This window comes from Myotis daubentonii, chromosome 20 (genome assembly GCF_963259705.1).
Source record: "Myotis daubentonii chromosome 20, mMyoDau2.1, whole genome shotgun sequence".
Lineage (NCBI taxonomy): Eukaryota > Metazoa > Chordata > Mammalia > Chiroptera > Vespertilionidae > Myotis > Myotis daubentonii.
Genome location: NC_081859.1, coordinates 7,062,168 through 7,086,532, shown reverse-complemented (window position 1 = coordinate 7,086,532; position 24,365 = coordinate 7,062,168). Strand labels below are relative to the sequence as shown.

At 47.6% G+C, this 24,365-nt stretch overlaps 1 protein-coding gene across 1 annotated transcript in view; it reads right to left on the bottom strand.

Annotated features, from left to right (window-relative positions):
* Positions 1-24,365, bottom strand: part of DUSP10 (dual specificity phosphatase 10) — a 236,066-nt gene that overhangs the window by 67,558 nt on the left and 144,143 nt on the right. Inside the window, exon 3 of the mRNA XM_059677781.1 lies at positions 8,451-8,507. The gene's annotated coding sequence lies outside the window, so the exon portion shown is untranslated. The remainder of the gene's footprint in view (positions 1-8,450; positions 8,508-24,365) is intronic.

Below are 24,365 nucleotides of genomic sequence, written 5' to 3'. Positions count from 1 at the left end.
CACCTTCTACACAACTTGAACAATACAGACATACAATCAACAAGCTGTGAAAGCCTTCCTCCCCTCTGCCTACATTTCTCCTGCCTCCCTAGGGGAACCAGAGCTAAGACGAAGCTGGGCATCTTTTCAGACGCGGTCTCTCACATGTACCTAGACCTGCATTTGTACGTGCACACATACAGAGTCATGGCCCTCACCCAGCTGAGTGAGAGACATGGGGGCACATCAACGATGTCAGAGGCGGAAAAAAGACCATTTCCGGTCCATGAAGCCCAGATCTCTCTTCGAATTGTACTGTGCTCGATGGTGCGTCTCCGCTCTGTTGAGAAGAAGCCTTGTCATAATCTGTACCTGCTTCACGGGGGACTGCTGATTTCTAAATATTTGCCTATTCTATGTATGTGAAGGCCCACACCCCCTCCCCCCCAACAAAGAGGTAATAAGTAAAACCACAATAATGGCAATATTCGTATGGCCCTTCAGAGGGACCCAGCCCTTCCCTATGCGTTACATCACTGGCTGTGCATGATGTATAACAACAACCATGCCAACTTATCTCCATGGCTCCCAGCAGCCACATATGCGTCCATGCTCAGTCTGGGACTGTGTGGCTGTCAGGCAGACAGCCTGGATGAGACCTTTGTCGCCAACGGACTCTGTGGCTTTGGGCCACCACTCAGCCTACCGTAGCCTCAGTCTCCTGAGTTGGCGCTGTATGCCATGTAGTAGAGTTGTTTGATTAAAGAGCATGATGAAAGCAAAGCTGCCATTTAAGCATGCAATAACACAGAGCTCTGTTAGCCCACTTTCCCAATCCAATACCTGGAGGGGAAAAACACACATTTTTCTTTTTTCCTTGGTTGTTTTGGGGATTCGCTTCAGCAAAAGAATGCTAATGACGCCTTAGAGACCTCTGCTCATTTTACCAGGCCAGATGGGGAAGAGGAGCCGAAGACAGAAGTCACCAGGAGGGGACAGGAGGGTAGAGTGGGGGGCTGGGGCTGGCATGGGGGATAGTGAATGGGGCTCATCTGAATACAGAACACAGTGTGTTCAGCAGAAAGGCTGCTGGGTATCAAAACTGACTCAGCCATTTATTTTTTCTTAAGATATTTTTATTGATTTCAGAGAGTAAGGAAGAGGGAGAGAGAGAGAGAGAGAGAGAGAGAACCATTAATGATGAGAGAGAACCATTCATCAGCTGCCTCCTGCCGGCCCTACACTGGGAATCAAGCCCGAAACCCAGACCATGTTCCCTTGACCGGGAATCAAAACCATGACCTCCTGGCTCATAAGTCCATGCTCAACCACTGAGTCATGCCAACTGGGCCTGACTCAGCAATTTAGTGAACGCAGACTCCTAAGATCTCCCAGATGAGTGAACTCCAAACCACAGACACCTGTAATGATGGGTTTGGGTGACACGGGTCCCAACAGAGCCTGGTTTAGTAGCTGCCTGGCTGTAAACAGTCTGTGAAGGCTGGGCTAGGTGCTCAAGGAGGGAGGAGTGATTCAGAAGGATGACTCACTTAGGTAATTTGTACCAAAAGCCACAAGCTGCTCAGATTCCCACTCGCCCCCCCGCCCCCGCCCACCTCTAACCCTGTTCTGCTGACACTTCTGTCTCTTGTCCTCCTCCCTTCAGAGTATTGTAGGCCCTGACTCCATTGGGGGGAAAAAAGCCAAGACTAATTGACATACCATCTCAGAAATAGCCAGCCCTCAAATGTACAATGAATGGAATGACTGGCAGGTTCTGGTTGTCTTGGGAACCACTGCTGTGATTGTGAGCTATTCTTTCATATCATTTGATGAGGCTGATTTATGATTATTTCCAGCTGGAGAGTCAGGTGACAAGTCCGATTATGGTCTGGCTAAAAAGCCAGAGGAAAAGGAAAAAGGTCATTCTGGCCGGTTTTATTGGTCTTCGGTGACAAAGGCCAAGTGTGCACACCAGTGGTTTTTAATGACCTATTGATAGACTCAAAACACACAATAACGATCCCATTTAGTACTTTGATTCAAGGAAACAGTTTTGAAATATGAGCTCAGCTTAATTGATTATTAGCTACGTAGAGGTGTCATCAAGTGCTCCGTTTTCTACTCACTCTAGAAAAACTATCATAATCGAGTCAACTTCTTTTCAAACAGGCATTGATACACAATGAATAAATGAGGGAATGAGCTTCAATGATTATGGGTTTGGGTTTTTCTCAGGAAAATAACATGGTTGGTAAAACCTCATTAAATAAACCCATTATCAATGTGCCATACCACAGACTTGTAAAAAAAAAAAAATAGCTTTATGGGCAAATGACTATAAAAGGTTGCTCACGGCAGTTCTAATGACTGTTTGCTGTTTTCTGCATTCAAGTAATGTTTTCTTGAATGGAGAAATTATATTATAAAAAAATTCAGTTAGCAATAGTTTTCTAGAACTCTTTAGCCTGTGAGGACTCCATAAATCTTGGAAATTGTCCACAAACTGACTCACCTTTAGTTAGCATTCACCTCCCTCTTACCTGACTCTTTCCTGTCTTGCTAACGTGAAGAACGTGAGCACTATTGTGCCTCCCTCCTCAACATTCTGTCTCCGCTCTAATAAATGAGGGGCTAGTCATCCACCCGGTTTCAGCTTTCCAAACTTTGTTGGCATTTCTCATTTGCCGAGAGCATCTCCCCTGTTCTATCTCTTCTTGTTAATGTTTCGCTTTTTTTCTTCTTCCCACTGTCATTTTTAATACAATTTCCAAAAGAGCAGAGATAAATATTTGCATTCACTCCGACACGTGTAACAGGAAGTCCCGTGGAGAGTCAAACATGTGTGCCCATTCGTGAATAATGCCATGCACAGGTGTCTCTGCTAAGATGCTTCCAGGCCTGGGCGAGGCAAGGTTAATGCTAACTCGGTGAAGAGGAGACATGGATGTCACTTGGACTTACCTGACCCCGCTGGGACAGGAGAATTCTTTTCCCTCTCTGATTCGTCTAGCTACGGCCAAGGATATGCAAACGCAAGTGGCCAAGACAATAGGCCAATTTCTCGATCGTAAAATGTTGTGCTTGGCTAGGAAGGAAACTACAGCTGTTCGCTCCAGATGGCAAATAGCTGACTGCTTTTGAACAGGATGCCGTGAGCTATCCAAAGTGAATAGACCCATCAAGAAATAGATGTCTGAGCGAAGTTCCTACTTCCCCTTTTTAAAAAAAAAAAAAAAAAAAAAAAAACCAACTCCTTTTATAGTTAGCATTTATTAGATTTTTTTTAAATAAAAAGTTCCCCCAAACCACTGACCCAAGTAGAAAATTTCCAAAAGCCAATTAATTCACTGAATGCTGTGTCCCTACATGCACTCGAACTTGCCTAATAAGGGATCAATTTTTCAGAAATCATCTTCGTACCACGTGTTTCAAAGTCCTCATTACAACACAGATGCGGTACTGAGGACAGATGTCCACCTATGTCAAAGGGTGTGCTTCTCTGCCTACATGTGGATGCTTGCCTTTTCCTGCTATTTTTTTTAAAGTATTTTTTTTATTGATTTTTTTACAGAGAGGGAGGGAGAGGGATAGAGAGTTAGAAACATCGATGAGAGAGAAACACCGATCAGCTGCCTCCTGCACACCTCCTACTGGGGATGTGCCCGCAACCAAGGTACAATGCCCCTGACCGGAATCGAATGTGGGACCTTTCAGTCCGCAGGCCGACGCTCTATCCACTGAGCCAAACCGGGTAGGGCTTTTCCTGCTATTTTATGTGTGTTCCCTTAGCCTCCCGATCTACTAAATTAGAAATTTCTTAAGGGCAAGGAAGGGTGACATATTTTCAGAGTTCTTCTGTTTCTCATGGCAGCCAACCCTCTCCTACACATGTGGTAGGAATGCAATAAATCCTGGCTGGCTTACTGGTAGAAATTATGTTGTTGAAAGGGGATGTTTGAACCTCTAACAACACCAGGACTACATCTGGGTCGATGTGACACAAACAAATCAACTGAGGAAAATGTTGGTTAAGAATTGTAAGTTACGTGCCTGCCGGTATAGCTCAGTGGTTGAGCATCGACAACCCATGAGCCAGAAGGCCACAGTTTGATTCCCTGTCAGGGCACAGGCCTGGGTTTCAGGCTTGATCCCCAATAGGGGGCATGCAGGAGGCAGTCAATCAAGGATTCTCTCTCATCACTGATGTTTCTATCTCTCTCCCCCTCTCCCTTTGTCTCTGAAATCAATAAAAATGAATTTAAAAAAGAAAAAAAATGTTTAAAGGAATTGCCAGTTACATAAGTCAGTTACAGAAGGACAATCACTGTATAATCCTACTTCTCTGAGGTGCCTTGAATAGTCAAATGCATAGGAATAGAAAGTAGAATGGTGCTTGCAAGAGCTGGGAAAAGAGCGGATGGGAGTTGGTGTTTAAGGGGTACAGAGATTCAGCTGGGAAGATGAAAAAGTTCTGGAGATGGAGGGTGATGATGGCTGCCTAACAATGGGCATTTAATAAATGCCGCAGAACCATACACTTAAAATCAGTTAACATGGTGAGGTTATGCGTATTTTACCACAAGACAATGAAAGAATTATCAGTCATATCAGCAATGTCTTAGATGGCGGGGGGGGGGGGGGGGGGGGGGCGTGTCTGGTACCAGAAATGTCTGGAATCCCAGAAAGATGACTTTGCTTGCTAGGGGGAGTTCAGTCTTATCGATCCTACCTCGCTGGATCAATGCACTGAGGCCTGGGAAAGGACAATTCAGTCCCGAATAAAATTCAATGAAAACTTCCTTCTTGTACATTTCATAGAGGCTGCTCTCTGTCCCTGTCATTCATCATTTAATCCCTTGGGGGAATGTCATTCCATGGAATATTCTCAGGCTTTGAGCAACTGCTCACGGCTTGAGCTTCCTCGTGAGGTCCATGGAGCGGGGGATGGGGTGGTGAACGGGGGAGAGTGAGCCTGGGTCACTGGGTCACCTTTGCACAAATGCGTCCAGGCTGGATGCGACACAGGGCAAGCATTTAAGGTGGCAGCTTTCAGTTCTGAAGCCCCTGGTTTGGAGAAACCAATGTTCCCAGGGAATTTTGGTCTCCGAGTCTCCAGACCTTCCCTTCTTTCTGTCATGACTGTGTGCCTTTGGGGCATCTCAGAGCAGCGTAAGCCATTCCGGGGCACAGCCCTGAGGCCGCACAGATATCTGCTAAGTGGGTGGCAGAAGTTTGGAAGTGTCAACAGTCTCAACAGTCGGGGACCTATGAAATGTCCCGAGGTTCTAGAAGGTGTCCAGCTTGGTTTGGGGGAGTCATCCATGCAATGGGGGACCTGCTGGAAACTGCTCGTGGGGGCCTGTATGGAGGTGCAGTGTTCCCCCCTAGCAGCCCTGCATGGGTGACACCCAGTGCGACCTGAAGGCCAGTCCAGATTGTGGGCAAGGACAAAGCAGGTGTCTGTCAGGAAGAACAGTGGCTGGCTGGCTGGCACACGGGTTGGCATCCAAGGCTGTGAACATAGGAAGGAATCAGAGGCCCACAACTGGTCGTCGCTGGGGGCAGGGGTGGTTGGTGAGGTAGATGTGATGTTTGCAAGTTTCTGGGCAAGCTCAGATGCCAGGAAGCAGAGAGAACCACAGAGATGGCAATTCACAAGTACCATGCGGCCACAGAATCACGTCATCGACGGAAAGGAGAAAGTTCACTTCCGCCAATCGGATGTGTTACCTAGGTGACACGAAACCTGGACCCACCTCAAGTGTAGAAGTCCTGAATTAAATGTCTCATGTTTCCTCCAGATGCCCGGGGACAGAGATCGAACCCGAGGGGGCACGTGATCCAAAGAGAAAAGAAGAAACTAGAATTTCCCTTCTCGCCATGACGTTGGCCACTTATTCTCTCTCTGGGTGTCATCTCTGTCCTCTCATCTTCAGTGATGATGAGCTAAAGGTCACTTCCTGGTTTCATGTGGCCAGAGCCCTCAGTCAACTCCCTGCGCTCCTTGCCTGATTGCACTTCAACACGCCCTCCTTGCATCATGACTCCTGGTTTCTTTGCTCTCGAACATCCTCCAAAGCTTCCTCACCCTTCTCTTAACTTTCTGAGAGCCCTGGCATAAGACTCACCCAAGCAAGCTCTTCCTTCCACCAGGGAATGTAGAAGAAACACACACACATATACTTGCAAATAATAAAGGAACAGGGAGAGATTTCGGAGCTGGGTGCTTGGGGGCTGAAAATATGGCCAACCTTGTAGCTGACGGTGAAAGGGCTCCAAGACCTCATCCTTCAACAGCCCTTTGTTTGAAGTCAGTTCGAAAATGGAGAAAGAAAGAAAATATGAAGACTATCTAATTTCGTGACTCTCCTTTTCGAACTCAGCTCTCCAATGTCCCCCGAGGCAGTGAACTGGGAAGGCAGCGCAGTGATGGCAACGTAATGAAAGGCCCAGAAAAGATCATAGATCACGCTGGCCCGGCAGCTGTCACAGGTAAGGGAACGACAATGACATTATTCTAATATTTGGAATGTTCTTGGCTGTGTTTCATCCTCTGCAGTGACGGCTTCAAACTCCAACTCTGTCTGCCATGAGCTCATCTGTGGTTTCTGGCCATTTCGGCCGTATACTTTCTTCCTGCTGCTTCTGTTTCAAAAATATGTTTAACCACAAAATCTATGCATGGGGATGTCGTTGTGTCATAACTTTATGTCATGATTTTAGTCACTTCCCATCCCAGGCTCTCCTATTTTTCAGCCCATTAACTCTGCTCCCGGTTATCTTTGTATAACAGAAGGATGGATCATGTACGTGTCATTCTCTGGCTTCCCCTTTCCCACAGGATTGGTGAAAGCCCTTTGAATGGAACACAAAGACTCGTTTCACAGCCTCACTCCCTGTCCCTGTGGGCCCGCCCTTCTCTGTCCCCACGTCCACCATGGATTTGCTCCCACAATCCCAGGCATGTGAGACTCATCTACTCCTCTGTGCTTTTCCTGGAATGCCCTTCCCTCTTCCTCTGCCTGGACAAAGATGACTTGGCCTTCACAGCTTCTCATCTGAGAAGACTTTCAGAGACTCATGCCCAGATCACTGCGCTACGCTTCACTGATACGAGGTCATATTGGATTGTTTGTGTGTCTGAGATCTGTCCCTATTCCAATCCTTCACTCAAAGACATAGCAGATGGGGAGCCCCTCGCCTTTGCACCCCTTTTCTTTTACAGCTCTTAGCTCCATGTGCTCAATTAATTTTTTAAAATATATTTTTATTGATTTCATGGAGGAAAGGAGAGGGAGAGAGAGAAAATCATCAATGATGACAGAGAATCATTGATAGGCTGGCTGCCTCCTGTAGGCCCCCTACTAGGTATTGAGCCCGAAACCTGGGCATGTGCCCTGACTAAGAATTGAACCATGACCTCCTGCTTCATAGGTAGACGCTCAACCACTGAGCCCCGCTGGATGGGCTCAATTAATGTCAAATGAACGAAAGAATAAATGAAGAAAGGAAGAGAGTTACTGATTTGAGAGGAGAGGACCAGCAGTATGTCACCTTCATCAGAACAAGGTTGGCTTGGCCCCCAGTACATGCCCGGGTTGGGTGGCCACTCCTCTGTCCTTGCCCCAGAGCTCCCAGGCAGCATATTTTGAGAGATTAGCTCATCTTTGCTCTCTTTTCTGATTCATTTCCTATTCAAAGTTCATTTCCTGGTTGTCTTATAAGAGGAAAGGAAGAGGTACTTTATATGTCGACATCTAGTGTGTCCTCAGTGCTTCATGTTCAGTTGGGGGGCAACAAGGTCCCCAAAAGAGACTGGAGAGTCTCCCCTACATGTCCCGCACACACAGGTTCCCAGGGACCGGATTCAGCAGGTGTTACTCCTCCCGACACCCCACACACTGAGAAAGTCACAAGAACACACGTATCAGTCCTCTCTGCCTGCTGCCAGGAGTGTTCATTACCACAATCCTTCCGAAATCAACTTAGCAAAATAAATCCGCAGCGTTCAAGATCGTCCACCCCGTTGGTCCAGCCATCTCACCCCAGTGACGGAAGAAATGTGTACACATAGAGGGTCATCCCACAACCATTTACAGGAATAAATAATTTAAGAGGCAATGGGTTAAGTTAATCACGGGACATGTAAAGATTATATCTTAGAAAAACATTTAACAACATCCCCCAAACGGCCCTGCTCTTTGCTCCTGATCGCTTGTCCAGAGTTTGACAACGGGACACGATCTATCACGTGTTTATATCCTTCATGTATAAAGAGCACATACAGAGAAATAATAAATATTCTAAGATGCCAACTGAAAAGTGGACAAAGGGCATGAACTGACACTTCACATAAAAGAGTGCCAACAACAGTGAAACTTGCCATGTTTAAGCTCACCGACGAAAGGAACAACAAGCGATGAAAATGCAAACACACTTTTTGTAGCATCTGTAAAGGGGATACTCACGTTTTGGGGGGCGGAGGCTTTTACACACTGCAGGTCAGCATATGACAGGACAACTTTCTGGAAGGCAATTAGGAAACAGTTGTCAAGAGCTTTAAAAATGTTCCTATCTTTTGACCTAACGACTTCAATAAATAGATTCCAAATTCCAAACAGATTCTAAATAAAATATTTCTCTAGACCAGAGGTTCTCAACCTGTGGGTCGAGACCCCTGTGGCAGTCAAACGACCCTTTCACAGGGGTCGCCTAAGACCATCCTGCATATCAGAGATTTACATGATGATTCATAATAGTAGCAACATGACAGTGATGAAGTAGCAATGAAAATAATTTTATGGTTGGGTCACAGCATGAGGAACTGTATTTAAAGGGCCAGAAGATTGAGAACCACTGCTCTAGAAACATATATATATCTAAATTCAAAAAATAATATTAGACACACTCTAAGAGCTGGCAATAGAAGCAATTACACTGAGACTATTAATGGGTGGCCATGAAAAAGAGGCTTGCAATGAATGGCTAATGACGTGACATTTCCATGACAAAAGTAAAATGAACAGAGTCCAACATTTTATAGTCAACATGGTTGCAATTACAGTAAATATACACACACACACATCTATAGGCACATAGGATGGGAAGAAGGTTTCCAAAGTTAATATTAGTTCCAGGTTGTGAGAGCTTAGAGGATTATCTATTTTTTATATGTTTATGATTTTCAAGTTTTAAAACAATGACATTGATTTTATAATCATATATTACAATGAAAAACTTTTGGCCCTAGCTGGTGTTGCTCAGTGGATAGAGCGTCAGCCTAAGCACTGAAGGGTCCCGAGTTCAATTCCAGTCAAGGGCACATGCCCGGGTTGCGGGCTCGATCCCCAGTGGGGGCGTGCAGGAGGCAGCCGATCAATGATTCTCTCTCATCATTGATGTCTCCCTCTCCCTTCCTCTCTGAAATCAATAAAAATATTTTTTAATGAACAACTTTCACGAATTTATTAATTCAACAGCTAATGAACCAACAACCCATTAACGTTTTGATCGACAAACACTTATAAAGTTCTTGCCAGAAACCAAGCAGAGAAGCATCCTTTGTGAAAACAAAAGTCTAGTGAGCGGAGGTACTGGTTCTCCATAAAAGTCCCTGAACGTTTTCACACTCTGAAAGCAAAAGACGGAAATCAAATGTACTTAATAACGGGCAACTGACCCATTATCTGAAGTGAAATCCAACTGCGTGTGTTTTCAGGGATGGGAAGATTTCCACGTCCAGTCGTGGGACTAAATGAAAGAGTCAGAAAGTTTGGAGAAACGTCTGATGCTCCTGAGATGTGAGATGTGAGGCTTCATGGATTCCCCTCTTTGGGGAGGGATCTCAAAAACGCAGTGCACGTGTCCTATGCCCTGGGACTTGTTTGGCTCCTGCACAGCGAAGGTAACTGGTAACGAGCTCATAGTTAAGATCTCTTTTGAAATGGAATTTTCTATAGAGCCAATTTCTTGGTTGCTCTGTACCTAATTTAAGTCCCATGGGGAGCCATTCTCATCTCCCCCAGCAAACTTTATCTTAAATGAGGCTGATCTATAATCCTGTTACATGTGTCTGTGTGTCTAACAGGAAATGCCACGGAGGCCCTACGTTTCTAAAGGATACTGTGTGGCTTTGACACCCTCCATGCGCTTTACTGAGGGCAAGGAAGTGAGCTGTTTGCCTGGACACAGGTCAGTTCACTGTCCCCAATAAAAGTGATGGGAAGATGGTGAGATTTATATTAACTTGGCTTGTTCAAACAATAGGTCACAGTTGCCTGGCAGCCTGCAAGAGATACGATGCTGTAAAGGGAATGAATGAAACAGAGGAGCAAATGAAACACTGTGTTGAAACTAGCAGGGCATCAGGGTGCAATAATTAGAAGAAAAAAAAATCCAGATGTGTCCCCTAGCCAGCGGTTCTCAAAGTGCGGCCCCGGGACCAGCAGTGTCAGCCTTGCTTGTGAACTTGGGCTCCCCACCCCCCAGATCAACTCAATCCGTAGCGTAACAAGCCCCCCAGGTGACCAGGATGCACCCCAAAGTCTGAGAAATGCTGAGCTAGACAGACGAATGGGATTTTGCTGAAATGGATGGTTTTCTGCTCCCTGCCTGGTTTTGACGGGCATCTTTTGCCTGGAGTCACGTTCAAGTGACTGGGGGTCACTGGTGCAGTCCTCTTGGGACAATGACTCGATACTGAGGGACCACTGCTGGGAGAGGGGGGAAGGCACGTACTGACCCCGCTTGAGTACTTTCTGTCTCAAGACCAAACTGGTCAGGGGGCTGAGGCCTGCAGTTATGGGGATCCGTGGATCTGGCTGTAGAGGCTGGGAGCCTCCCAATGGAGGGAGGCCAGGCGGGAAACTGACACTTTTGTGATATGCACTCACCACGAGGGCCTGGGGAGCGGCAGGTCTGACCTGGGGACCCAGACGATCATCTTAATTTAGATTGCTGCTTGCCCCAAACCGACATGGGAGTGCACCTTGCCAAAGCCCGCAGACAGCAGCTCTGGCACGGGCACCCACACAGCAGCTGGCATCCCCGTGATGCGATGCCAGCTCCCTCCACGATACGCTGAGGGTGTCTGGCTGCATTCTTGGAAAAGTTTTGTTGGGTGAGTGAAATGGGAATCGTCTTGCTTTCCTGGGAAAGGGCTGCTCCCTCTGTCTGCTACGCCTCTGGGCGGAATCTTTAGGCTTTCCTCTCTGCTGGTTCTGCCCCTCTAATAACAGCTCCATTGTTAGGAAGAGTGACATAAACTATGGCTCACGATCCTGGGGACTAGGGGGGAGGGCCTCGCCTTCTAATGTTTTCTAAGTTCTTTGTTAAAATTGTTCTTTGGTTGGTTCTCTTTGCTTGCCCTCAATTGGATAGAGAAAAGACAAAATGAGCAAAATATTACTATGTCTTGAGCTGCTCTGATGAGCTGTTTTTCCCATCATTTGGGGATCTGTCCCCACACACACTGTTAAAAAGTCCTTCATGCAATGACAACACCCTCCCTTCAAGCTTACTAGACTTGATGCACACCATTCACAATCTCACCTGACCATTTGGGGTAACCTCCTGTTTATCACCTCATGTTGCATGTTAACAGGTAGGATTCAGGCATATTTACCCCCTTAGGTCATTTTTCATTTTATGAATTTTTTGGTTCATCTTCTTGAATGTCCACTCTACCGCCAATGACCCCGACTGCCCACCCCACCCCATCCCACCTAGCTTCTTTATTCCTCCCTGGAAAGGAAGCGGAAAGGCAAGAGAGTTTGCCATTGAGGAATCTGGGGAGTAAGGAAGGTCGGGGGAACATACGCTCATTCTTAAGGGGCAGCAGTTCCTGGAATAACAGTTCCAAGAACCTGGGGCCCGAAACCCAGGGGCTTGTTTCATATTAGCGTCTTAACAATGGCATCTTCAAATTAAGACGCATGCCATTTCTCTGTCTCAATCTCTCTTCGAGGCCATGTTCATAGCCACCCACAGCTGTTTTGTGGGCACAAACTAAGGGACATTCTTTCCCAGGCTTGCGGGCCAAGATGCTTCCCTTCTGTGCCCTCCTTCCTTTTGTCACTGAGCTGTTCCTCCTGCCATCACGTAGCCAGGTGGGACAGGACGGGGCTGGGCTTGAACCTCTGCACCGTCCCTCTAATGTGTGGTTGCCACTCATCAAATAGCTATCAACTCCCTCAGTTCACACCGTCTCCACTCCCCGTTCCCAGGCAGGCTCTCCTCCTCCCTCCATCGCTGTCCATCCACGTCCTGTCTCTGATTCAGGGTTCAAGACGCGGTCGGGCTGTGCCATGAGGTTTTTCTCCCCGCTCTGGTTCTCACTGGCCTCCCTTTTAATTATACTCCTCGGCACTTGTTAACAGTGATTCATATCCTTCATGCTCATGTGAATCACCTGGGGAATATTTCAAAAATATAGGCCTTGACCAGACAGACCTAATCAGAATCTCTGTGGGTGAGCTACAGGCTTCTGTGGTTTTCTAGCGCTTCCCGGGCCATCCTAATGTACAGCAGGGGCTGAGAAACACACACAATATATAGATGACTAACTTTAGTATTTAATCAGACCTTGCTATTGCTACGTACCTGTTTTATGAGTACATGTCTTGTAGACTCCCAGGGGACGTGTCCTACTTTCCTACCTGAGCCGACGCTAGATACGGGGGTGAGACTTTTCCATGACTAGTTGGATATTTCCTTCTGCGAATACTAAAATCACCTACGAGTTCAACAACCGTGTTGAACACCTTTCCTGGGCCAGGCAGGCACCGGAACTCTAAAGAGGAAAGCAATTAGCCTTGCTCGACTAGAGTCGCTGGCTCAGAGGGACTGGTTGTTGAGAATGTTACTAGTATTTGCTATGATTAACAGGACTGACTGAAAGAGGAGAGAATACGGAAGAGGTCCCTGATTTTGTGAAGGGTGAGAAGGTTCTGAGTATCTTGGGAAAATTCAAATATTTGTGCCATGCATATTCTATACCTCCCAAATGGATCTACATCCCCCTGCCCCCAAATTACCCTCAAGATGGATGATGGATGGATGAATGAATGGATGGATGTTGATGCTAATAATAAGTCATAGTCGCTCTGCTGGTATAGTTAGGTGGCAAATATTCCAGAGTCATGATTATTACAGAGGCCCAGAGAGTGGTTTAGGGTAGGCAAGCGATGAACTGGCAGCGATAAGGGATTCATTTCAGTAGACGCAGGATGTGTTCATGTATATTCAGGAAGTATGTCCAAGAAGGGCAACAGGAATGACTAAGAGTCATATATGATACCCGCACCCCAGGAAATAGATTGAGTTAGTGGTTTTCCAACATCTCACCAGGGAAGCTGAGGCCAAGGAGCTCTGTGTATCAGGGGCTGCCTGGCTTTGCCCATTTCTCTTGGCCCCTGAGATAGAGAGCCGTTGGGTTTTCATGGACTGGGTCCATAGTTCTGTCCTGACTCTCCACTGAAGAAGGAGTCATCTTTGGTGGCCAGGAAGCTGGAGTCGAGTCGGTGGGAGGTGTGGTCGTCACTGTGGAACTCTTTCCTATACCGGGACCAATTCCCCCAGAACCTGGATCTCAGAAACGATCGTCCTTTGCGCCTCTGTCCCAGGCCAGCTGCACGCTTAAGCTGTGCGTTTCCTTGGAGGCAAGGTTGTCCCTTGAGCTGCAGTGTCTCCAACATGGAAGGTGGACAAACAGGAAGGAAAGGGGCAATTTGGGGCTTTCACTAGGGCTTCCAGACGAGCAGCAGGAGCGACCACCCTCATTTATTGAGATCCTAGGACTACACGATAATTGTCGTGCTGTGGTTAGACATAGTAATATGATTAATATGACGATAATATGATGACATCCTCTTATGAGGTTCCTGGTCTCGTTAGTTTGGCTAATGCGGAAACAAGGAATCAGAATCAAGAAATAACTTCCTTAAAGTACATGGCAGAAGCGAGATTTGGACCAAGGGTTTAGATGTTACAACCCATCTTCTCTCCCCTGGGCTCTGCTTTCCAGAGCTGCATGGGATCAAGGTAACATCACATCCAGATAGGTCTCAATCTGGGACATGTTCCCTTCATGTCATGGCGCATTCATTTACTGGGGGGATCCTTTCTGGCCTATGATTTGGCAAGAGCAGGATTTACCGTCGGTCATCTTGAAGGGACATCCATGATGGGCTTATTGCTTGGAGACCTCTGGGGCAGACACTAGGGGTGCAGCCCCTTCTACTTTCTCATCTCCTGTTCCAAGAAGTTCCTGGAGAAGCAAGAGGAGGTGATGGCTCCCGGAAGAGGCATGGCTCTTCTCCAGGTCTTCCGCTGTCCACCCTGTTGCCTAATCAAACATTAACTTGAAGACCTGAAAGAGTCACCTTCCAAGAATGCACCTGGTGTGTCCAAATCAGGACAGGCTTCGGAAATGGTTACGTCCACGCCACTTCAAGGCCCAGGGAGGTTCTGCATGTTCCCTGCATGCCAGGCGGGTCCCCGCTGGTGTTTTCCTGATACCGGTTCACTCGTTTTCTGGGCTGGCTCCTTGGCGGAGTGCCTCCTCGTAACACTGTGCAATGAACACCTGTTGGGTTGGACTGCTAGAGGCATGTAAAGCTGGTTTGCATGAACCCCATTTTTTCAATTTCGGGTTTGGGCCTCTGCCACCTATTGCATCTTCCCACCTTATTAGTGATGATGCAAACAATACAAACTTCAGCGGCCCTGGGCTCCAGGCAGTCCACGCCAGCATAAATCAATGAGGCGTTGAGAAACACTGTCACATAATGCTGATACTCCAGTTCTCTGTTCTTGGTTACCGGAGCCCTCCCACATTCGCCAGGACTCGGTTTAGAAATCCCCCGGCCTTTCCCAACTTAGCTCATGATGATCTCATAAAAATATGGACTTCTCAGCAGACGCGCTGGAACAATGGGAGCAAAGAGGGCTGCATTTTCCTTACTATTTGACTAACTCTGGACCGCGTCCAGTTGGATGGTTGGAATCCGGTCGAGTGTCTCTCAAAGTCATCGCTGAACCACTGGCGTCAGAATCGGGTGCTTGTTAAAAATCCCCCCCTGGACCGACTCATCATTCACAATATCTGCACTCAATGGCCAGGAAGCTGACATTTTTTTTATATAAAATATATTTTATTGATTTTTTACAGAGAGGAAGGGAGAGGGATAGAGAGTTAGAAACATCGATGAGAGAGAAACATCCATCAGCTGCCTCCTGCACCACCACCCCCTACTGGGGATGTGCCCGCAACCACGGTACATGCCCTTGACCGGAATCGAACCTGGGACCCTTCAGTCCGCAGGCTGACGCTCTATCCACTGAGCTAAACCAGTTAGGGCAGGAAGCTGAATCTTAAACCAGCTCCCTGTGGATTTGTGCCATCAGTGTCCCTGTAGGATACTGACTACGCACTCGAGTGAGGATAATTCTAGGGGAGTTTCATAAAGGGACCATTTTTCAAAGAGGTAGCCAGAGTGAGGGGGACCCCAAATACAGTGCTCTGTCTGGTAACAACGTTGGGTCAGGTTTGAAGGGCATGAAGAGAGAGGGGTGACTGCAACCTGCGGGAGAGGGGCTGTCTGGGGACGGCCACCTGACAGGACATCCTTGATGGAGGGATCAGCCAGCCCTTGCTGGCCCCACAGGGAGGGTGCCAGGGGAGGACACACCCATCCCATCTTTGCTCCTGACCACCCATCTCCTGCCGGGATCCGCATTGGCTGAACCTCATGGGAAGCCAGAGGCAAGAGACACACAGGTCAGCCCTGAGGGTCACAGGGCGGGATGGAGAAGGTGGCGAGTGGACAGGCAGGGCCAACAGGAGACTGGCCAGCCCCTGACTCCAGAACACCCAACCTTGAGACGCACTGGATGAAACTTCTGTCACTGGCCCATCAAGGCCCGGTTCATAAGAAAATGAGAGAGGGAGAGGAGAAGCTCAAGACGGGAGGAAACTGAAAATCCAATTCTGGGAAATTCAGGGAAAGCCAGCGATCCGGGAAAAGGAAAGTAGGCAGGTAGACGGATATGAACAAGTCTGGGCTCTGCTTCCCGGGAGGTGTCCAAATTTCCCCGTGTGCTGCTCTGCAGGTGTCGCCTCTCTCCCTGCATCTCCTCCCCGGCCTCCTGCACCTGGGCACTGCTTCCCAGACGCTCCCATCATGCATCGGGGCCGCATTTTGTGTTTTGACTCTTCCTCTCACATCCAGGATCAGGACACGTGGCTTCCCATGTTTCTGTGGATGTTCTCAATGACTCATTCTGGGACCAGACACTATCAATGGTGGGATGTGAACAAAGAGCTGAGGTAGGTGTCAGAGGGATCCTTAGAGAAAGATTATTCAGCACTTTTTAAAGCTATTTTTTTTAATATATGTATCTTATTGATTTTTTAAGAGAGGAAGGGAGAGAGATAGAGAGTTAGAAACATCGACAAGAGAAAAACATTGATCAGCTGCCTCTTGCACACTCCCTACTGGGGATGTGCCCGCAACCAAGGTACATGCCCTTGACCGGAATCGAACCTGGATCCTTGAGTCCACAGGCCGACACTCTATCCACTGAGCCAAACCGGTTAGGGCTAAAACTATTTATTTTATTTTATTTATTGATTGATTTTAGATAGAGGAATGGGGGGAGGAGAGGAAAAGAGAGGGGAGAGAGAGGGAGAGGGAGAGAGAGAGAAACATCATCTTGTTGTTCCACATATCTATGCATTCACTGGCTGATTTTTGTATGTGTCCTGCCCAGGACTAAACCTGCAACCATGTGTAGCAGGACAACGCTCTAACCAACTGAGCTACCTGGCCAGGGCTGTTCAGCACTTTTTAAAAGACTGTGGAGAAGCTAGGCAAAATGTTAAGATGACCTAAATTGTCTCAAAATCATGTTTCCAGACTAGGAATGGCTGCCCCTTCTCTAAAGGTGGTCATTTATCTCATGGGTATTGTAGTCATTAACACAGCAGAACCTATCTCAAATCCACCCTTTTTCTTTTTTCACAAGAAAAATGAAGATATTTTTTCCTGTTTAATGACATATTTTACCCTCCAACTATATTTTCTTTGGCTAGAGAATCCCCTCATTGCTCTACGTGGCTAGATGCCAGCATCTTTTTTGTTGCCTGGAGTCCTTATAAGGCGAGGGAGTAACACAGGAGGTGTAGCTTGACTCTAGCTGGGAAGAATGAGGGCAAAGCATAAAATCTATTAACATATCCGCTCTGCTTCTCACTGGGAATGAAATCTAAATTTCTCTCTGTTCCCCACACCCTCAACCCCCCAAGTGCACACACATTTTACCCAAAACAATCCAATTCACAAGGAGAGAGGAATGAGCAATAATATTTACCATTTACTGAGCACAGACTACTGGTATATGCCTGACCATCTTCTAAACACTTAACTCCGGATTCTTTCATCGAAGCCTCACAGTGATGCCACGAGGTGGGTACTACGATGATAACCTTTTCTCAAATAGAGCAGCTGAGGCAGAGTGGGTACGTACCTTGCCTATGGGTACATACCGCCACTCAATCTTAGAGCCAGGATCCCAACCAAGGCAGCCAGCCTTCAAAGTCTGTGCCCTGGGCAGTAAGAGCCCCTGTGTTTACATTTATCCCTCTGTTTCCATTCGTTACTCATTTGCCATCAGTCAACATCTGAAGAGCACTAGGCACTGGCAGTACTCAGCTGGATAAGTCTCCCTCAAGCAGAAGCATCACGAGTCTACAGAGCAGACGAGGGGAGAGAGGTATCATGGCTACATAGGCCAGAGGTGTCATGGGGGTGTGAATAAGATGCCAGGGAAAGCCAGAGAGGAAGTGACTAACCCTCGTTAGGGAAGTTGTAGAAAACTTCATGGAGGGCGTGACATGTAAGTCTGGGAAACAGCAGGCCTGAGTAAATGTTTGCTGAGTGAATGAACAGCAGGAGTTCATCGGGCAGAGAGGAGGAGGATAAATGGAGGAAACAGTAGGTGGTAATGTGAGGAGAGTGGTTGCATGCTGTTCGCTACTTTCTCCATGGCTTTATCGAATCTGAGCTTTACCGGGAATGCTGAGAAATTCCCAGTCTGTAAGTCCAGGAGAAATGACCCGGTGACTTCCGAGTTTTCTGCCCGAAAACATCTAGTTTCTATCCTTACTCCCTACAAGGCTGTTTTGCACAAAGACACTCCTTTTCCATGTTAGCGTCACTCCAGGGTGCCTCGGCTGGTTTTCTGGGGGCTTCTATTAGCTATTCAAAGGGTCAAGTTATTTCTAAAAATCGGCTTTTTCAAGGTATAATTTATGCATACTAAAAACCAATAATTTTGGATGGATAATTCCATGAGATTTTGGCACATGTATACAGTAATGTAACCACCCCTACAATCAAGTTATAAAATAGTTCCCTTTTTTTTATGCCCATTAGCAATGAATTCCCTCCCCCTCGCCCTGGCCTCTGGGATCCACTGGTCTTTCGGTCACCTTAGCTGTACCTCACTAGGATTTTATGTAGATGGAATCAAACAGGAAGTAGCCATTTAATCTAGCTTCTTTCATTTAGCGAAACGCTTCAGAGACTCATCTCTGCTGTTGCACAAGTCACTAATTCATTCCTTGTTATTGCTGAGTAGCATCCCATTGCATAAATAAGCCATAATCTGTTCATCCATAAAACAAGGAGACGGGCACTGGATGAATGAAGATGCTACAAACATGTACAAGTTTATGTGCACATATATTTTTAATGAGGTATCATTTTATTACTATTTTATTGTATCCCTTTTCCCTACTGTAAATTCAGTTATCTCATTCCTTACAGCCTCTAACAGTCACTTGTATGTGTTAATGTTATTAACGTTTTTATGTTAACCTACTATCTCGCTGTCTTGCTGAATTCTTTTGAGATATTTTATCATGAAGTCTCTAGGATTTCCCAAGCATATTATGATGTCTTCTGCATAATCTTCCTTTTATTACTTTTTTCATAGCCATTGGCCTATAATTGCTTTCTCTAATCTAATTACATCAGCTAGTACTTTGGGCCTAGTGTGTGATGGGCCCCGTGTGGAATGTATCCAGTGTGACTGCACCCAGTATGACTGCATCTAGCACTACATAATGCAATTGTTTTTGCAATTGTACAGAATGGGATACGGTCCTCACCACGAAGCTTTGTTCTCTTCCTCTGTCAGTATGCAAATCCCATGGGTAATATTCCTTTACTGTCTCTTTTTTTTAACAGTCTACCCCAGCAACTCCACCTTCCTTTTACTCTTTCTAAGGGCAGTTCTTCGGGGAACCTCAGATAACTTAAAGAACCCCGAATGTGTTTCACAGTAGCCCGCACCCTCCCACCCTCGCCGCCAGCACAGCACCCTCTGGTGAAGGCGGGTTCTCTCTCATCATGACCACTCAGAGAGCAGGGGGTGGGATTCGGCTCCCTCCTGGGTCATGGATGGGCCCCATGTGGCTTGCATCCTGGCTGGCCTCCCACAGCCTGGCCCCGTGGGGCCACAGAGGGCGGCTCCTTCGCCAAGATGGTCTTTCAAGTTCTTGCTGTGCCTTTGTCTCCCTGCTGTGTCGCCTGTCAGCTGTGATGTCTACCGTCTCCCCTTGGCAGCCTGGGCCTGTGAGGTCATCTTCTCACCGCATGGTTTCCTCCAGCATTTACACTCTGGCTGTGACTCAGTGTTTACAGTCACATCAACCTGTGAGGAACACGGTGTCGAAGAACGGAGGCTGGCACCGAGGTGAGCGTGGACAGGCTCCTGGGGGGAGCGGGGGGCTGGGAGCGTGGGGGACACCCGCGTGCCAGGAGGTGCTCTCTTCAGGTCTTGGCAGGACATCGAGTCCCCAAAGGAGGAGAATGACCCGCCGTGTTCAGTCTAGTCCGAGCTGTTGTTTGGAAGGGGAAGCAGCTGTCTGCCTGCTGGCCAGGCTGAGCAAGGGGCCCTGAAGCCAGTGGGTGTGCATGAGCCACAGTGACCTCGTGCAGAAGGCAGAGCTCTGGGCAATGCTGCCCCTTGTTTGGGGGGCAGAAGGGGGGGCAAAGGCAGCAAATACCATACCCCCCGCACATCAACCTTGGGAAAGAGCAACAGCAAGTCCTTTCTGACACGGAGGTGCAGACCCAGGAAGGAGCAGGCGAGCAACACGTGGAGTCTCCACACCCTGCAGGACGGTCTTCAGCGAAATGCTGTCAACTTCTAACTCCAGTGACATCTCCAACTTCATTCAGCTATGACCCGGGCGTGCACACCCGAGACACAACTCCTTATTTTGTCTATGACTATAAGGGTTTCTTTCCGAGGGCTCGCCGATGGGTCAGAGGAGGACTAAGTTAGAGCCCTACCAATGTCCAACCTAGTTGTGTCTGATCATGGAAACAGCCCCTTTTGTAAATGTTTCGGTCACATGCTGGGCTCTCAGAGGCCTCTGGCCTCGGTCCCTCAGAGATGGTGTGTGAGCAGTGGCCGATGCTACCGCATGGAGAGGGTGGGGATGGGTCTTCTGGCTTCTCTGCTCCCTACAGGCCCTGGTTATTAACCACCCTCTGCCGTTGGTGTGCAAGTATGAGTCGAGGGTTATCTGACTCCCTGGGGACCATTTCCAGGTCCTGACCTTGACACACAGGAGCCAAAGGGGGTACTGACAAGCTAAGCTCTAAGACTTCCTGTCACTGGACTCTGCAGTATAACCAAGCTGACCTTGACCTTGGTGGGGCTGCACCCCGGCCAAGATGAATCTGTGTACTTGCAGGGTGACTATAGGGAGACCAAGAGCTCCTGCTCTCTCTCTCCTTCTCCTTCTCCTCCTCCTCCTCCTTTCTCCTTCTCCTCTTTCTCCTCTTCCTCCTTCTCCCCCACCTCCCCCTCCTCCTCCTCCTCCTTCTTCTCCTCCCCCTCCTCCTCCTCCTCCTCCTCCTCCTTCTCCTCCTCCTCCTCTTCCTCCTCAAGTACAAGTTCAAGCTCCAAAGGAGGTAAGAGCAACCCAGAGTGACCATGTGATCTAGTCCAGTGGTATTCCAACCCAATTTCAAGACACTTTCTTTTTGATTAATAATAATAATCTAACTCAGAAGCCCAGTATGCCAGACAGACAAAAGCAGAGCTGGCCTGTTGGGGCAGGTAAGACAGGACCAGACCTTGTAGGATACGAACCCCAGGACTTCACAAGTATTATCCTATGGAAACCACTTGTCTTTTCAAACCCATCCACTCCTAGATAGAGAAGCTGTGGCCTAATGAATAGAAGTAAGTTGTCGTGCAGGTTGCAAGTGGCAGAAACTTAAAACCTTTCTCTGAGCTTTTCACTCCATTATTCCGTTTCCCCCAAGCCTTAACCTAACTGTAAAGACCGTATGCTGCTCACGTTCAATGGCAAGCCTACATGTTTGATACCCCAGAGGCAATGGGTTTCACTGGCAAGAAACAATTCACCATCAAAAACAAATAGACTATCAGTCACACTCAACAGCACAGAAAGTGACAAATTCTAATGTGTTCCAATCTGACTAGTCTTTACTCAATGACTTGCTTATGTCTGGCCCTCATGAGACATCCCAATAAAGTCTCCTTGAAGCACCAGTCATGCTAAAGTCACAGAGACACACGCAGACAGCGCCTGCTCAGCACTCGGTTTAGCTTAGGTCTCTACTGATGAATGTACTACTGAGACATGAGTGATCAAACCTCAGAATGTTAACGGGCCTTTTTATATACTTCCTTAAGTAAAGTTTACTTGAGGTCTACAGAGCAGAGGAGCCAATGAGCGACTTCTGGCGTGGTTAGAATGCCCTTCGGAAAGAAGACGGGTAGAAGCGAATTCCAAGGAGACACTCAAGAGAAAAGTGTCAGACACATTCAGCCCCCTATCAAGGCAGCTGGCTGGGAGGGATGGGAGTCAGTGGGCCATTTACTGCATGTCCAGTGACTTGTAAACACACCTTGTGGCTACATGTGTTCAGACAATTACGAGGCAATTACACCTGCAAACTACCTGGAATTAAAAGCCTGAATTAAAAGCTGGACTCTCCAGGGGGCTGTCATTTGGGAAGCAGTGGCTGCTGATGTTCAACGACGAACCTACATGTTGACGGCTTTCCCTCTTCGTTGGCATGATCACATCCCCTTGAGTGCACCGTATGCCTCTCGGAGCTGTGAGAGAGGCGATCCATTTATAGAACCACTGAGTCACAGCGGGCAGGCGGCTCTGATTCTGTGATGGCTCGAAGCAGTGCTTGCCGGGTCCACTCTGTGGCCATGGATGTTCACCGTCGGATGTTTCCAATTTGTCTTCCAATGTGATGTGGACTCCAACACTTAGCAGATTTATAATTTCTCCATCCTCCCCTGCCACTCACTCTTCAGTGTGAGGTTTTCTCATTTAATGGCAGTAGCGGTGTTTCACGCTTTCCATAAACCTTCATGACGTGTCCGAACCCAACGCCACACCAGTGGAGAATGCCCATCCAACACGGGCCTCAGAGGACACGAGTGCTTTATTGTCAACTCTGCACGAATGAATCCCCTGCCCGAGAGAATGAGCAGGTGTGATGCTCCCGTTTGCATGAACAGTTCTTCCCCCTGGACAACAGAGTGGAGATCCACACAGTCTCATCTTCAACCCCGTGTCCTGTCTGGGCGCCCCGACTTTGTCTGACCTGGAGGCAGGAGCTGAGGTACCTGAGGTTTGGGTTGCCCTCCGTTCATTGAATCTGTGGTATCACCAGGAACCCATTCTGCTGTGTTTGTGCCTCCTGGGCCGTCTTCATCCTTGTCATGACTCCGCCACCCACTTCAGCCACCACGCAGCTCACCCCCTCCAAGTTCGTCTAGCTCAGCTGCCTGCTCCCCGCACTCACTCCTGCCCCGCATTGCACTGCCTCCTGCATGTTGAATCTGCTTTTCATGGTGAAGCCACTGAATTCCCCAAAGATACAGAGTGTGGCCATATTGTATTAGAAATCTTCACGTGTGTATTTCAGCATCTTTGACAGTGGTGGGCATGGGCAGATGCTCCCCCAAACACACGGCGGAGAGGGGTGGGGGAGAACAGACCAGAATGAACTTTAAACTTTACTAATGCCAGACACAGTCCACTCTCTCTGGGATGCTGCTAACACAACCCAGACAGAGGGGCATCAGAGCTGTGCTCAAGTCTCTCAGGAGATTAAGAAGAGGCTCGTGTGTGTGTGTGTGTGTGTGTGTGTGTGTGTGTGTGTGTGTGTAAGAGAGAGAGAGCGAGAGAGAGAGAGAGAGAGAGAGATCAGGAATGCTTTGCAACTTACATGTACATGCTTAGGAAAATGATTATTCTGCAACTGTATGACACATTAAGCTTATACCGGGTGCAGCAAAAGTAGGCTTACAGTTCTGAGTGCACGAGCTTATTATTATATTATTATTTATTAATTATTGTATTATTTCCCATCTGAATAACTGTAAACCTACTTTTGCCCTAACCATTTATATAGTATATAATTTAATGCTCATTGTTTCCACCCTGTGATTACTTTCAAGGCCCTACACCCTGCACCGAGGCTATATTTTTTAATCCTTGGGCTAGATATGTGCACATTTAGGTCATCATAACTTGTGGTGGGTGCATTCTCCTGGGAGAAAGATGTGGGGGTGAGAAGGTGAGCTTCATGATTCAAAATCTGGTGGCTAACGACTGTCAGACAGAGAAAAATTTTTTTAAAATTTCCATAAGCCCAGTATTCTAATCAGATCATTTCATAGTTTTACTGAGGAGTCATCTTTTACAGAAAAAAATAAAAAAAATTTCCCAACACAAAGGATCGCAAAAAAAGAAAAAAAAATGAGACCCATGGGAAACCATTTCTTCACAAGGCAGCTATTGAACTGATCCATTTGGAACCCTTAGCCCATGTTGCTGCATGCTAATTGGAAGTCATTTGTAAGCAGAACCAGCTTGGGTCACGACTGACTTAATGCGGTGGAGCTGGCCTGCCCAACTTGGGAGGGAGGTGTGCACGGAGCCCTGGTTTTACAAGACCCATGGAGGGAGCGTTAAGGTGGATGAGACAGAACAAACTAGAACTCCAGGGATGACACAGACCTTGGCAGCCTTTCCAAAGTGACATGTGCAGTCTTCATTTACTCCTCCCATCCCGACAGCGGGGGGGGGGGGGGGCACAGACTGGTGGTGGCACCTCTGTCCCCACTGGGGCATTCTCAACCCCCATGTTCCTGTTTAAAGCATGCCTTCTGGGAAGATGGACGAAACAACCCCGATTTAACATCCCGACTCCAGATACCCGATGGTGCGCCATGATAACTCCGTCCTGCTGGGTCATGAAAAGGGTTGTCTTCTTTCTTCTCTATTTTGGCCATTTCAGAGAGGATCTGAA